The sequence below is a fragment of the Citrus clementina genome, unplaced genomic scaffold (genome assembly GCF_000493195.1).
Source record: "Citrus clementina cultivar Clemenules unplaced genomic scaffold, Citrus_clementina_v1.0 scaffold_7, whole genome shotgun sequence".
In the NCBI taxonomy this organism is placed as follows: Eukaryota; Viridiplantae; Streptophyta; class Magnoliopsida; order Sapindales; family Rutaceae; genus Citrus; species Citrus x clementina.
This window is the reverse complement of record NW_006262075.1, coordinates 18,093,288-18,105,917: the sequence shown is the minus strand read 5'-3', so window position 1 is coordinate 18,105,917 and position 12,630 is coordinate 18,093,288.

The following is a 12,630-nucleotide window of genomic DNA, read 5'->3' as shown; positions in this document are numbered from 1 at the left end:
CAAAAACCAAAAGACCCTTCACTTTCAACTCTTTACTTGCTTCCTTTTTCTTCCAATTTTTCTCTTTCTGAATGGATTTTCTACAAGTAAAATTTTCTTTCTCTTCTCTAGAATGCAAAAAAGTATAGCGAAGTTTTAAAAAATGGACATGGCGGAAAATTATTGTCATTTGCTTCAGCAAATTTCACATTTATTAGTAAAGATAAGTGCGCCTTCAGTAGAACATAAAACCCATTAATGTCAAGAATCCAATATTTGAGAGTAGCAATATAATTTATTTGAAATAAAGGATGACATGGACAAACTTGAACCAAACTTAGCATCATAGCTTATGTTCATTTATTATTTATCTTGTTTTGAATAGAAAAGAGTTGTTTATCAATTATATTTCTTTTATCTTGTTTCTATGTAATTTTTCCAAATATTTCTTAAGATGTTAAAACAAAATTAAAATTTCCTAAGTTATTAATAGGAAAGTACGTAGGAGGACTCGAGTAATTTCTTTGCGTACATATTTTTGCATATGCCAAATTGCAGCAACTAGTGATCGGTCATTCTGTTGTGCGCGGAATGCGGAATCAAGAGCACCAAACAATTACAGAAAAATAAAGGACACAAGAATTACGTGGTTCGGTAGTTAAACCTACATCCACGAAGGCAAGAAAGAATAATTGTTTATTTAACAATTAATAGAGTACAAATATTTGATTAACGAATCTCACTTCCCAGAAACCCAAATATACCCAATACTCTCACACTCTGCAAGAAAGATAAATTCCCTAGACACACTTCTCTCACTTCTCTCAAAAGCTTAGAAATTTATAAGCTTAACAATTTTGGGATGATTTTAAATGAATGAAATCCTGAACTATTTATAGGAGAAATGAATTACTATGCAAAGAATAAAATAATTAAAAATATAATTTTTAATTATTATTATTTTTCAAATTCATCCCCTTTGTCAATTCTTTCTTTTCGGCTACAAAATCAATTTTGATTTTGCTTCTCTACAATTGTTGGTGCAACCAACAATTTGTTGACTTCAACACATTCTTGGTTTTTTTTTTTTTTTTTTTCCACAAGCAAAGTAACATGAATAGACCTGGAGTAAACAAAATGATAGTTAGTTAGGGAGAGATAATGAACTTCACCCCTTGAAGAATTATATATTCAACTAAAGCCAAAACAAAAAGAGAAATTGGTTTCACATGGATTCGTTGATCATTTTGCGCAAACTCATTGAAATTTATCCAATTTTAATACTTCTTGTTACTTGTTGTGTAAGAGCATGTATAACGTATTTAATATCTTTGGTGATCATTTTGGACAAACTCATTAATTAATTTTAGTCATTCTTGTTACTTGTTAATTGTTATATAAGAACATATGTAATATATTTGGTGTAGGTAATGAAAATTATTAGATATATGCTTTTATTATATATAATAAGTAACAAGAATTATTAAAATGAAATAAATTTCAATAAAGAGAAAGGTTTATATAAGACAGCCCCCTAATGTTTTGTCATCTGACAGTGTAGTGTGTCCCATATTAAATTAATTAAATATAATAGATCTTGTTGCGATCTTTTTGCGAAAAAAGAATTCTCAAGAGCTCATCATATATAGTTCCTAAAAAATTACTATATTTGATAGATAAGCGTGTCCTAATTAAGAAAAGATTTGTAGGATCAAATTAATAAATAGAGCCACGATCCTCTTCGCAATCTATCGACCAGCTGCAATCGAGCAGTTTAGATTTTAATCACAGCCATGATCTCTTCAAGGCTCCTATGCTGCCTAACAGCGTTACTGATTCTCCCCTCATCATCAAATGCAGCTGATCCCGATCCTCTACAAGACATCTGTATCGCAGATTTGGATGCCAAAATCTCTGTGAATGGCTTCCCTTGCAAATCTGAAACTGAAGTAACTTCCGATGATTTTTTCTTCGATTTGTCCGAAGAAGGAAACTTGTCAAATGCCTTCGGACGTGCAGTAACTGAAGGCAATGTTCATGAATTTCCAGGGGTCAACACTCAAGGAATTTCAACAAATCGAGTTGACCTTGCTGTTGGTGGAATCAACCCTCCTCATTTACATCCTCGCTCAAGCGAGTCAAGTATTGTCATTAGAGGAACAGTGCTCGTAGGAATCATAACAACTGACAATGTGTTTTACTCAAAGGTTGTGACAGCCGGGATGCTGTTTCTAATTCCTAGAGGACTGGTTCACTTCCAGCTAAATGTCGGAAAAGAAAATGTTCTTTTCTTCCCTTCTTTCAACAGCCAATTACCTGGCACTCAGTTCGTGCACTCAAGTCTGTTTAATACAACACCGCCAATTCCTAATGAAGTGTTAACCAAAACTTTCCTGGTAGGCGATGAGGTGATTAATGCCATTAAAGCAGCCATCACATCAGCCCAGTTAGGACATCGGCCCAAATAGATTAACGTTCACAATAATGCTTGGTCGGGGAAGTTATTTACTTAATTATTTATATTGATTTGAATAAAAGGATTGTTTTCTAATAAGAATAATGATTGGGTTATAAAGTTTGTATTCTAACTTGTGTGTCGCCTTGTTTGATAAGAATAATGATAGGCTTTATCTTATAGAGCCGTATAATGATTAGTTACTTAGCCTTATCCGTGATTCTATTTGTATATTTCCACATCTATTTGTATTCCAACTTTGTAAGTGTATCACTGATCTTCTATCTGTATTCTTCTTTTTCATTTCTTTGTAATTTCATCTATCTTTAAAAGTTTATGCCAACTTGATATTGCTGTAATTTTTAAAATAATTAGTTATGAATAGATTCAATAATTTATTTTTGTATCAGTCAGATTCAATACCATGGCCCCTAAGCACCTATTCAAGCCCATTAAACATACACTACTCATAATCATCATTATTCTTAGAGCTTAAAGAGTAATGATATTTGAACCAAAGGATTCTACATAATGGCGACAAACAATTGTAAAATCACATGGTGTTATGATGTTAAGCAAATAATTAACATTGTTTTTCAATTAAAACTATAAAACCGTATAATTCTAGCATTGATTTTTTTTCTCATTATGTCACCATTAGGGCTTTTATTACTTTTAGAACTTAAAACTATTCCAAATTCACTAAATAATCAATCTTTTTTTCTGCATTAGCTTATGAAACGATGGACGATGGACGAGATTCAATTGTTCCCATTACAAAAGCTGCTCTGGTGGCAGCTGCATTACCAGATTTTGAGCTAAACTTCAAACTTATGTACTAGATGATTTTAATTTGATGCAATACATATTTTTACTTCTAATTTAGTTGTAAGATGTAATTAGATGTGAGTTGGGTTAAGTTGAATATCTAGGAGTGTGTGTGTGTGTGTGTATGTGTTGTATTTTGAATTATTTTCAAGTTTATTGTTCTAAGGAAGACATGGACAAATTTAAACAAACCGTTAGCATCATCGCTTATGTCCATTTACTTATTTCTCCTGTTTTGAATAAATTAAAAGAGTTATTCACTTGTTTGTTAATTATATTTCTCCTTTCTTATTTCTGAGTCATTTTTCTGAATAATTTCTTCATATGTTTAAATAAAATTAACATTCCCTAAGATACTAATGGAAAAGATGTCTTGGATAATTCGTTTGCGAATACATTTATCCATTAGATACATATTACAAATTGCGGCAAATAGTTATCTTTCTTTCTTTCTTTTTTATTTTTTTCAGAGCAACTCAACATTAATAGAACAACATTGAACCAAATTAATTTCATAATCGATCATTCTATTAAAAAAATTTCAATACTTCTATTTTCTTTTTACTTCATGGAGTCTTATTACAGTAGATACAAATTAATTTTCAATTAGTGAAATAATTTTCAATTAATGGAAAAGATGTCTTGGATAATTCGTTTGCGAATACATTTATCCATTAGATACATATTACAAATTGCGGCAAATAGTTATCTTTCTTTCTTTCTTTTTTATTTTTTTCAGAGCAACTCAACATTAATAGAACAACATTGAACCAAATAACGCTTAGGTAGGGAGACATACCGGGCATCACCACCACAAATCCTTCCACCCCGTACCCTAATACCATCCCCAAGCCATCATATGCTTCTGCAGTCAACCCTGTGTCCATCGTTGACCCTAATGTTGCCTCTAGGCTCTTTAAATCCTTTGTTGATGTTTGTTACAATTTCATCTTCGCCTTCTTTTTCTGTGAAGATGGGCACCTTTCATCGAGGCGAACCTGCTATACATTTTAAAGAATTAGCAGTGCAGATTAATTAACTAGTTTCTTAAGATAGTTGAAACAAGCATAACCCTCGCAATATATATATATATATATAGCCGTATGTTCATAATCGATCATTCTATTAAAAAAATTTCAATACTTCTATTTTCTTTTTACTTCATGGAGTCTTATTACAGTAGATACAAATTAATTTTCAATTAGTGAAATAAAGTGGCGCAAGAGATTTGATGTTAGTACGGTCCCGCCACAGATTGAAAAATACTAAAGTTCATTTTTTTAATTAAAAAAAACAACAATTTCAATTGTGCTCAAGACTAAAATATTAAATCGAATCGATTTGCATAAAATTAATTAGGGTAATTTAATTCTATTTATGTTAAAATTATCCACTTCATGAAATTAATTATTAATTTTTACACTGGTCGAATCATTTTGCATGATGTTCTACCATAGGTTACGACGGACCGTGACCGCCAGATCTTTTCCTAACTAAAGTGGAAATTTAATGAAGGAAATCTACGAATATGAAATTTCTATGACATTAATTAAAGTTCAACTTCAATATAAATTCAAGTTCAGAGAAGTTTGCTCTCCAAAACCAGAAACCAAAAACAAAACAAAAAAATTCACATATATCGATAAAGCTAAATGTGCACTTGCTTAGAGCAAAAAACCCATTAATCTCAAAAAAATACTCCTTCATTCAGAGAGACAATAATTTATTTGAGTACCAGAATTTCAAATATGGATGTTGTAGGCTCTCCCCTCCCTCGTGTTTTGTTCAATTTTTTTTTTTTTTTGTAACAATAATTTTTTATCTTTAATCTTCATCTTAAAGCCATTATGCTTGATGACTCGTTCATGTCATTTTCTTCAGCCTTTACAAAGGTTGTTTCCCCGTTTGTTAGTTGCTGTTACTTGCCCAGCTGGATTCCCGCCAATACCAACAACCGTATATGCCTTTCTCACGTGCCAAGCATGCGAAATTTAAGTGAACCCAAAACGACAACAGGCTTGTGTCGTTTTGATTATATTTGGTTTATGATATCACGTGACAACACACATGACTTTCGAACCACTTGTGGATGACATCCTCGATATTGTCGGTTGTCAGGCTTCAACACACTAGACAACATGTACTGTCTTCGGAGTTCCGCAAATACTAAACCATTTTTTTTTTTGAATGGGCAAATACTAACTTAATTATGTGGCATCCTTACGGAAAACTCTTTAGAATTATTGGAGAATTTTAATCCCGCCCAAGATTCCATAAATAAAAAATACCAAATAAATAATAAGTAAAATTAGACGGAGAATAAAACTAGTCACACAACACAAGAATTTACGTGGAAATTTCTATACTGAAGAAAAACTACGGCCACCAAGGATGACGAGAGAAAAATATACTATGTAAAAAATTATTACGATCATTCTAGTATTTTTTCTCACACCAAAAACGCCAATAACACTCAATCTTTCAATAGTTTTATTGTTTCTCACACACAAGAAACTGTTTACTTGCAGAGAATTAATTGTTGTGTTATATAAATAAGTGAACTCAACCTCCCTATATATAGTGATTATTTATTGTAGGAGAAATATTATTTTTTTTATACTAGTTATATTCCTCCTTAAATAAGACAAGTCCCAAAGAAAAAATTACTTATTATTTAAATAGAAATCCTACCAAAAAAAGGAAAATATCCTAAAAAATCCTTATTGAAAAATAAGATATATTTCCTGTTTGGTAACGGATAAAAGGAGGAAAAAAGGGAGAGTGGGGGCATGACTTTTATCTCATCCATAACTTCCGAAAAGTGGGAGAGAACAAGGGGGGAAAGAGGGGAGTGGGGAGTTACCTAGGGGGGATTTTATTTATTTTTTCTCTCTTCTCCGGGGGGTGTTTTTTGGGCTCTCTTCCTCTCATGGAAATTTCTTGCTTTTACACTATACTTTACTTTCTGTAAATTACTCGAAAAGCTTTGGGTTTGAAGGCAATGCTTATTAAGCCACATGAGTGGTGGCACAAATTTTTCCGAAAGGCCTAGAAACTGACTTGAGCGTCGGAGGCTTCACGCCGGAAAAACTTCCGGCGCCTCTGACCGTCTTCTATGATTTCCGGTATTCACAGATTAATCGCCGGTGGTTGCAGGACATCTAGACAATTGACCAATCGATTCTCTACCAAATAAATCTAAAGTTGATGCGGGAGTTTGGTATCAAGTCGCTAACCGACTCAATCGGATTTCGACATCAACATTTGGCGCCGTCTGTGGGGATCGATACAAGAAGCCAATTTGTTATCTCTATCAACTTTCATCTAGCCAAAGCGAAGGCAAAATATTATCATGTGTGAATTGAAGCAACCTGTCTTTTATTTCTGAACTCACGTGAAAGAAGCGAAGCGAATCGGTAAAAAACTAACCCAATGTTGGCATTTAGAAGCTTCAGATCGGTAAAATCTGTCACAGATTCATCTCCACTTGTATTTCCAATTAAATTACTGCAATTACTTTCAATTTATTTGTTTGTGTGCATGATATATTGCATCAAATGATCAATTGTGATTTGGCTTTCATGAGCATGAGAAATTGATTATAGAGGATAGATTTAAAAAATACATATACTGAATATATGAAATCATATCACAAACTAGTGGCCACATGCTTGTTGGTTTATAGTCAATTGCTGATCATGTGCTTACCATTAAAGTCTTGCACGCATACAAGTTTAGATATTAAGATTTTAACCACTTTCCCAATCGGATTATGCCACGGTTTCAGCATGCATTTTGATGGGTTTAATCATTTCGAATGATATTTAATTACTAATTGGATGCAGAGATGTGTCAGATTGTAATTTCAGAAACAGGTTTCAGATGATATTTGTTAAAAGTGGTGATACGAGATCACGCACAGTAAGCGTTAGACAAAATGATTGATAGAATAAAAAAAAAAATCGCAGCCTCAAATTGTAAAGAGCAAGCTTAGGACTCTACATAGGAACAATCAAGATGGTGAGATTAATTGGACTGGAAAACAAAGGCTGCAACTGAAATTACAGGGAGTGACGCTCAATAGAACATTGCGCAAGAGCAAAGGACTAAAATCCAAAATAATTCTAAGAAGGGAGCAAAGCAGAGTCAAGCTCGGGATTTGTTTGATGACGTACCAATGAAATAATGCAGAGCACAATCTCAGGTGCACTTGTTCTAAAACCTCAGTTTTATATTTATCCTTTAAATCCACTACCTGACTTCAAAAATCTTATGGATGGGGTTTTGACTTATTAAGCCGTTAATGAAAAATAGTTAAGATTACATATTATAGAATATATAGCATAGCCATATATTAGCACACAACATGCTTGATCTAAGGATTGATGGAACTTGGGTTAGCATGAGATCGTATTTCCTTGATACAGTGATATGACTTTGCTTAAACTTTTATATTACCATTTATTTGTTGATTACATATTTTATATAATATGATTTATTTTATATATAAATTTCAATATCTATAGTGTTAGTAAATGGTGCTCTGCACCTTTAGCAAAGGTCTTTAATAATATTGCTAACCAAATATTATAGATGGTAAGAAAAACACCAAGGATGTTTATCCATTAAAGGCCCAAACATATATAAATAGCTAAAGCACAAGTTGTAAATGTGAGCTATTTTCTGGACAAATTATACGTTATAGGTTAGAAATTAAATTTTTGATAGTTTATTACAGCTGATCAATTTGCAGAGCAAATCCATATTTAAGGATTTAAAGAAAAAACCTCAAATAAGAGCACATCGAAGGCACACATTTATAGGAATCAGAACAGGTCAGAAGTTATATTTTGATTTACAAGCAGTTTTTTCTATGAAAATTTAATTGTTTCTCTAAATTCTGCTATATGCGATGAGGATACCTTATATTCATTAAATTGATTGCGCTCATATTAGGGCTGACGGTATAACTTAGTTAACTTGATTTCTTGAAAGTTACTCAATATGAGAATAATTTAAGAAATGAGAGCTAGGCTAGCGTTGAGAAGCCAATCAAAGTTTACTAATAAGGCATGCAAAGGCTCACCAAGTCTCAAAGTCTATTTTATGGCGAGACCAGAAGCCAAGTGTGCCAGGATTTACTCGACCAAGCGAAGGCAAGCAGACCCTCAAGTATTATAAAAATTCCTAAGGCATGCAAAGGCTCACCAAGTCTCAAAGCCTGTTTTATGGCGAGACCAGAAGCCAAGCGTGCCAGGATCTGCTCGACCAAGCAAAGGCGAGCAGACCCTCAAGTGTTATAAAAATTCCTAAGGCATGCAAAGGCTCACCAAGTCTCAAAGCCTGTTTTATGGCGAGACCAGAAGCCAAGCGTGCCAGGATCTGCTCGACCAAGCAAAGGCGAGCAGACTCTCAAGTGTTATAAAAATTCCTAAGGCATGCAAAGGCTCACCAAGTCTCAAAGCCTGTTTTATGGCGAGACTAGAAGCCAAGCGTGCCAGGATCTGCTCGACCAAGCTAAAGTGAGCAGACCCTCAAGTGTTATAAAAATTTCTAAGGCATGCAAAGGCTCACCAAGTCTCAAAGCCTGTTTTATGGCGAGACCAGAAGCCAAGCGTGCCAGGATCTGCTCGACCAAGCGAAGGCGAGCAGACCCTCAAGTATTATAAAAATTCCTAAGGCATGCAAAGGCTCACTAAGTCTCAAAGCTTGTTTTATAGTGAGACCAGAAGCCAAGCGTGCCAAGATATGCTCGACCAAGTAAAGGCGAGCAGACCCTTAAGTGTTATAAAAATTCCTAAGGCATGCAAAGGCTCACCAAGTCTCAAAGCCTATTTTATGGCGAGACAAGAAGCCAAGCGTGCCAGGATCTGCTCGACCAAGCGAAGGCGAGCAGACCCTCAAGTGTTATAAAAATTCCTAAGGCATGCAAAGGCTCACTAGAAGCCAAGCATGCCAAGATCTGCTCGACCAAGCGAAGGCGAGCAGACTACAAAAGTTTCAGAAATCTTCCAAGGCATGCAAAGGCTCCAAAGTCTCAAAGTCTATTTTATGGCAGGACAGAAAGCGAAGCATGCCAGGATCTGTTTGACCAAGCGAAGGCGAGCAGACTACAAAAGTTCTAAAAATCTCCTAAGGCATGGAAAAGCTCCACAAGTCTCAAAGCCTCCTCGATGGCGAGACAGGAAGCCAAGCTTGCCAGAATCTGCTCGACCATGTGAAGCCGAGCAAACAATGAAAATTTCAAAAAGTTTCTAAGGCAAGTAAATGCTCCAAAGTCTCAAAGCCTGCTCGATGGCGAGATAAGAAGTCAAGCTTGCTAGAATCTGCCCGACCATGTGAAGCCAAGCAGAAAGAAAAAAAAAAGGTACTACAAGTAAAAGGCTTACAGTCTCCAAACCTCCTCGCAGTGAAACGAAGTCAAAGTTCTCTCTTGCCCGACTAAGATTATGCGAGCAAGAGTTATATGAGCGAAAAATGTTCTAAAGCAGATAAATGACTAAGTCTTAAAACCTACTTCAAGTGAGATAAATACCTAAACTTATGAAACATGCTTTACATGATTATGTGAGTAGGAAAGTGGTATATTTAAGGGCATGTAAAAGTTTAAAACTTGAAACTTCTTTGTTAAGGGCAAGGTTAATTTAAGCAATCCCGAGCCGATTTATGGCAACCACCTCGAGTTCACTTTAAAATTTATATAGTTTCCAGTCTTGATTCGTTAAAGCTCTCAACACTAGAAACTGGGGGACTGGTGTTTGGTAACGGATAAAAGGAGGAAAAAAGGGAGAGTGGGGGCATGGCTTTTATCTCATCCATAACTCCCGAAAAGTGGGAGAGAACAAGGGGGGAAAGAGGGGAGTGGGGAGTTACCTAGGGGGGATTTTATTTATTTTTTCTCTCTTCTCCAGGGGGTGTTTTTTGGGCTCTCTTCCTCACATGGAAAATTCTTGCTTTTACACTATACTTTACTTTCTGTAAATTACTCGAAAAGCTTTGGGTTTGAAGGCAATGCTTATTAAGCCACGTGAGTGGTGGCACAAATTTTTCCGAAAGGCCTAGAAACTGACTTGAGCGTCGGAGGCTTCACGCCGGAAAAACTTCCGGCGCCTCTAACCGTCTTCTATGATTTCAGGTATTCACAGATTAATCGCCGATGGTTGCAGGACATCTAGACGATTGACCAATCGATTCTCTACCAAATAAATCTAATGCTGATGCGGGAGTCTGGTATCAAGTCGCTAACCGACTCAATCAGATTTCGACATCAACATTTCCTAACAAGAATAAACTGAAACATTTAAAAAACTCAAGTTTTCATAAAATGTGCAATGAGGACCATCAAGGAATAAGTCATGATCATACTTATCAACACCAGCATAGAAAAACAAACATAAAAATAAAAGTAAATGTGTACACACATAATTGCGGTATTTGTTTTAAACTTATTGTTATGTTTGTTCCTAAAGACATGCAATAAAATAACAGTTTTTTAATATAATAAAATTAATTTATTCATTTTTTCAGTTTAAGCATACATTATTAGACCTAATTTATAAAGTAAATTTTTTTATATATATTGAGCATGTAATGTCAATAACGGAAGATATAAATTACTAATTTTTTATGAATAAAAGATTGTTTACAATAATTAGCGAAATATATATTTCATTGTCTAATTGTGTACCTTTTCTACGTCTATAGTGATGATTTTATCTTTATCATTGACAGTGGCAGACCCAAGAAATAAATTCAGAAAGGGCGGCTTAGTATAAATTGATTAAAAAAATTGGACAAGATAATAAGAACTAATAGAAAAACTAATAACTAAAATATTCGACTTCATTGACCTAATCATTTTCAACACTTCTTCCATTGTTCTTGACATGTTTCCTATTTTGAAAATGTTACATAATAGCTTCATTGTCAATACAAACAAATACATCAACCAATAGTATTTTTCATCAAGAATAAGCAAAATACAAAATTAAACAATTTCATCAACTTCAATGTGTTTTAGCTTGAAATCTTTGTTCAGAAGTTTCTTTAACTTCTATTATCTCAAGCATATCAACCACATATGGGAACATAGAAAATTATGCTCATTAACTACCATAATAAGAATATCAATGAGTATCAATAGGACATTTTAAAGTAATCTACTTATTTAGACCTTAGCCACTTGAAAGCTCGCCTTTACCCAATGCTTCAATAACTGCAAGAGCCTATTTGTCATGGAGCTAATGCTCCACCAATATTAAGTAGGAAACTACAATGAATAAAGAATTAACTTCATGCTTTTTTGCCACAGAAATAAGAGTCGACTGAAGTTGATGAGCGAAACAATAAACATAATAAGTTGATTCATTCTCCTCTAAAATGAGTTTTTTCAAATCATTGAACTTACCCTGCTTATTACATGCCCATCATAACCTTGCCCACATAACATTGACAAACTCAATCCAAGCCTTGAAAACATATTATTAAGTGAGCTAGTTGTAGTACTAGAAACATATCAATGCCGACAAAACTTTCAACCTCATACATTGTTATCCATATACATAATACAACGGCCATTTGCTCCTTTATAGATATATCATAAGACTCATCAATTAGAATTGAAAATAATGGTACCATCCATCTCCCTAATAATAGCATTAGTAGTTTCAATTAAAGCATAACTTACAATGTCTTTTTAAATCTTTGGAGACATTGCTTGCAGATTTAGGGGATTGTTTCTAAAAGTAACAACATTAATATCTTTATTATGATCAATAAGGGACTATAAAAGCTTAGGAAAATTCCCTCGATTACTTGAACCATTAGAGTCATCATGCCCACGATTTAAAAGAAATTAAGTACAATCGACAATAGTATTCAAGCAAGTTTCATGTTGACTTTGAGTTTTCTCAAATTTTCTTTCAAAAAATGTAGCAATATGCTGCTTTTGATTCATCAATCTTTCACATTTCTGCCTAAGCACTATTGAGACCTCCTTCATGAATATTTAATTTTTCTTTATGTTTACAATTTTTAAATCATTTCCTAGTAAAAGTATTACTGCTTGCTTGATCCCCATTGTCTTTTTTGAAAAGATAACAAAAAAGGCAAAATGCAAACTCTTGTTTTATACTATATTAAAACCATGAACCAATTCGAAACATATTGTCATCGTTAATTTCCACATTTCTCAAATTTAAAATTATGCCCCTTAGGTTGAAATGACCCCTTTGTAAAGTATGGTCTTCGAATTTGATCCTGAATATTACAATTATAACTATCAATGCAAGGTCATAAGCCAAGATCGACAAGCAAGCAAATTTTGTAAATTGAGTTTATATGAACAATCACTAGTTCTCGTAGGAGGT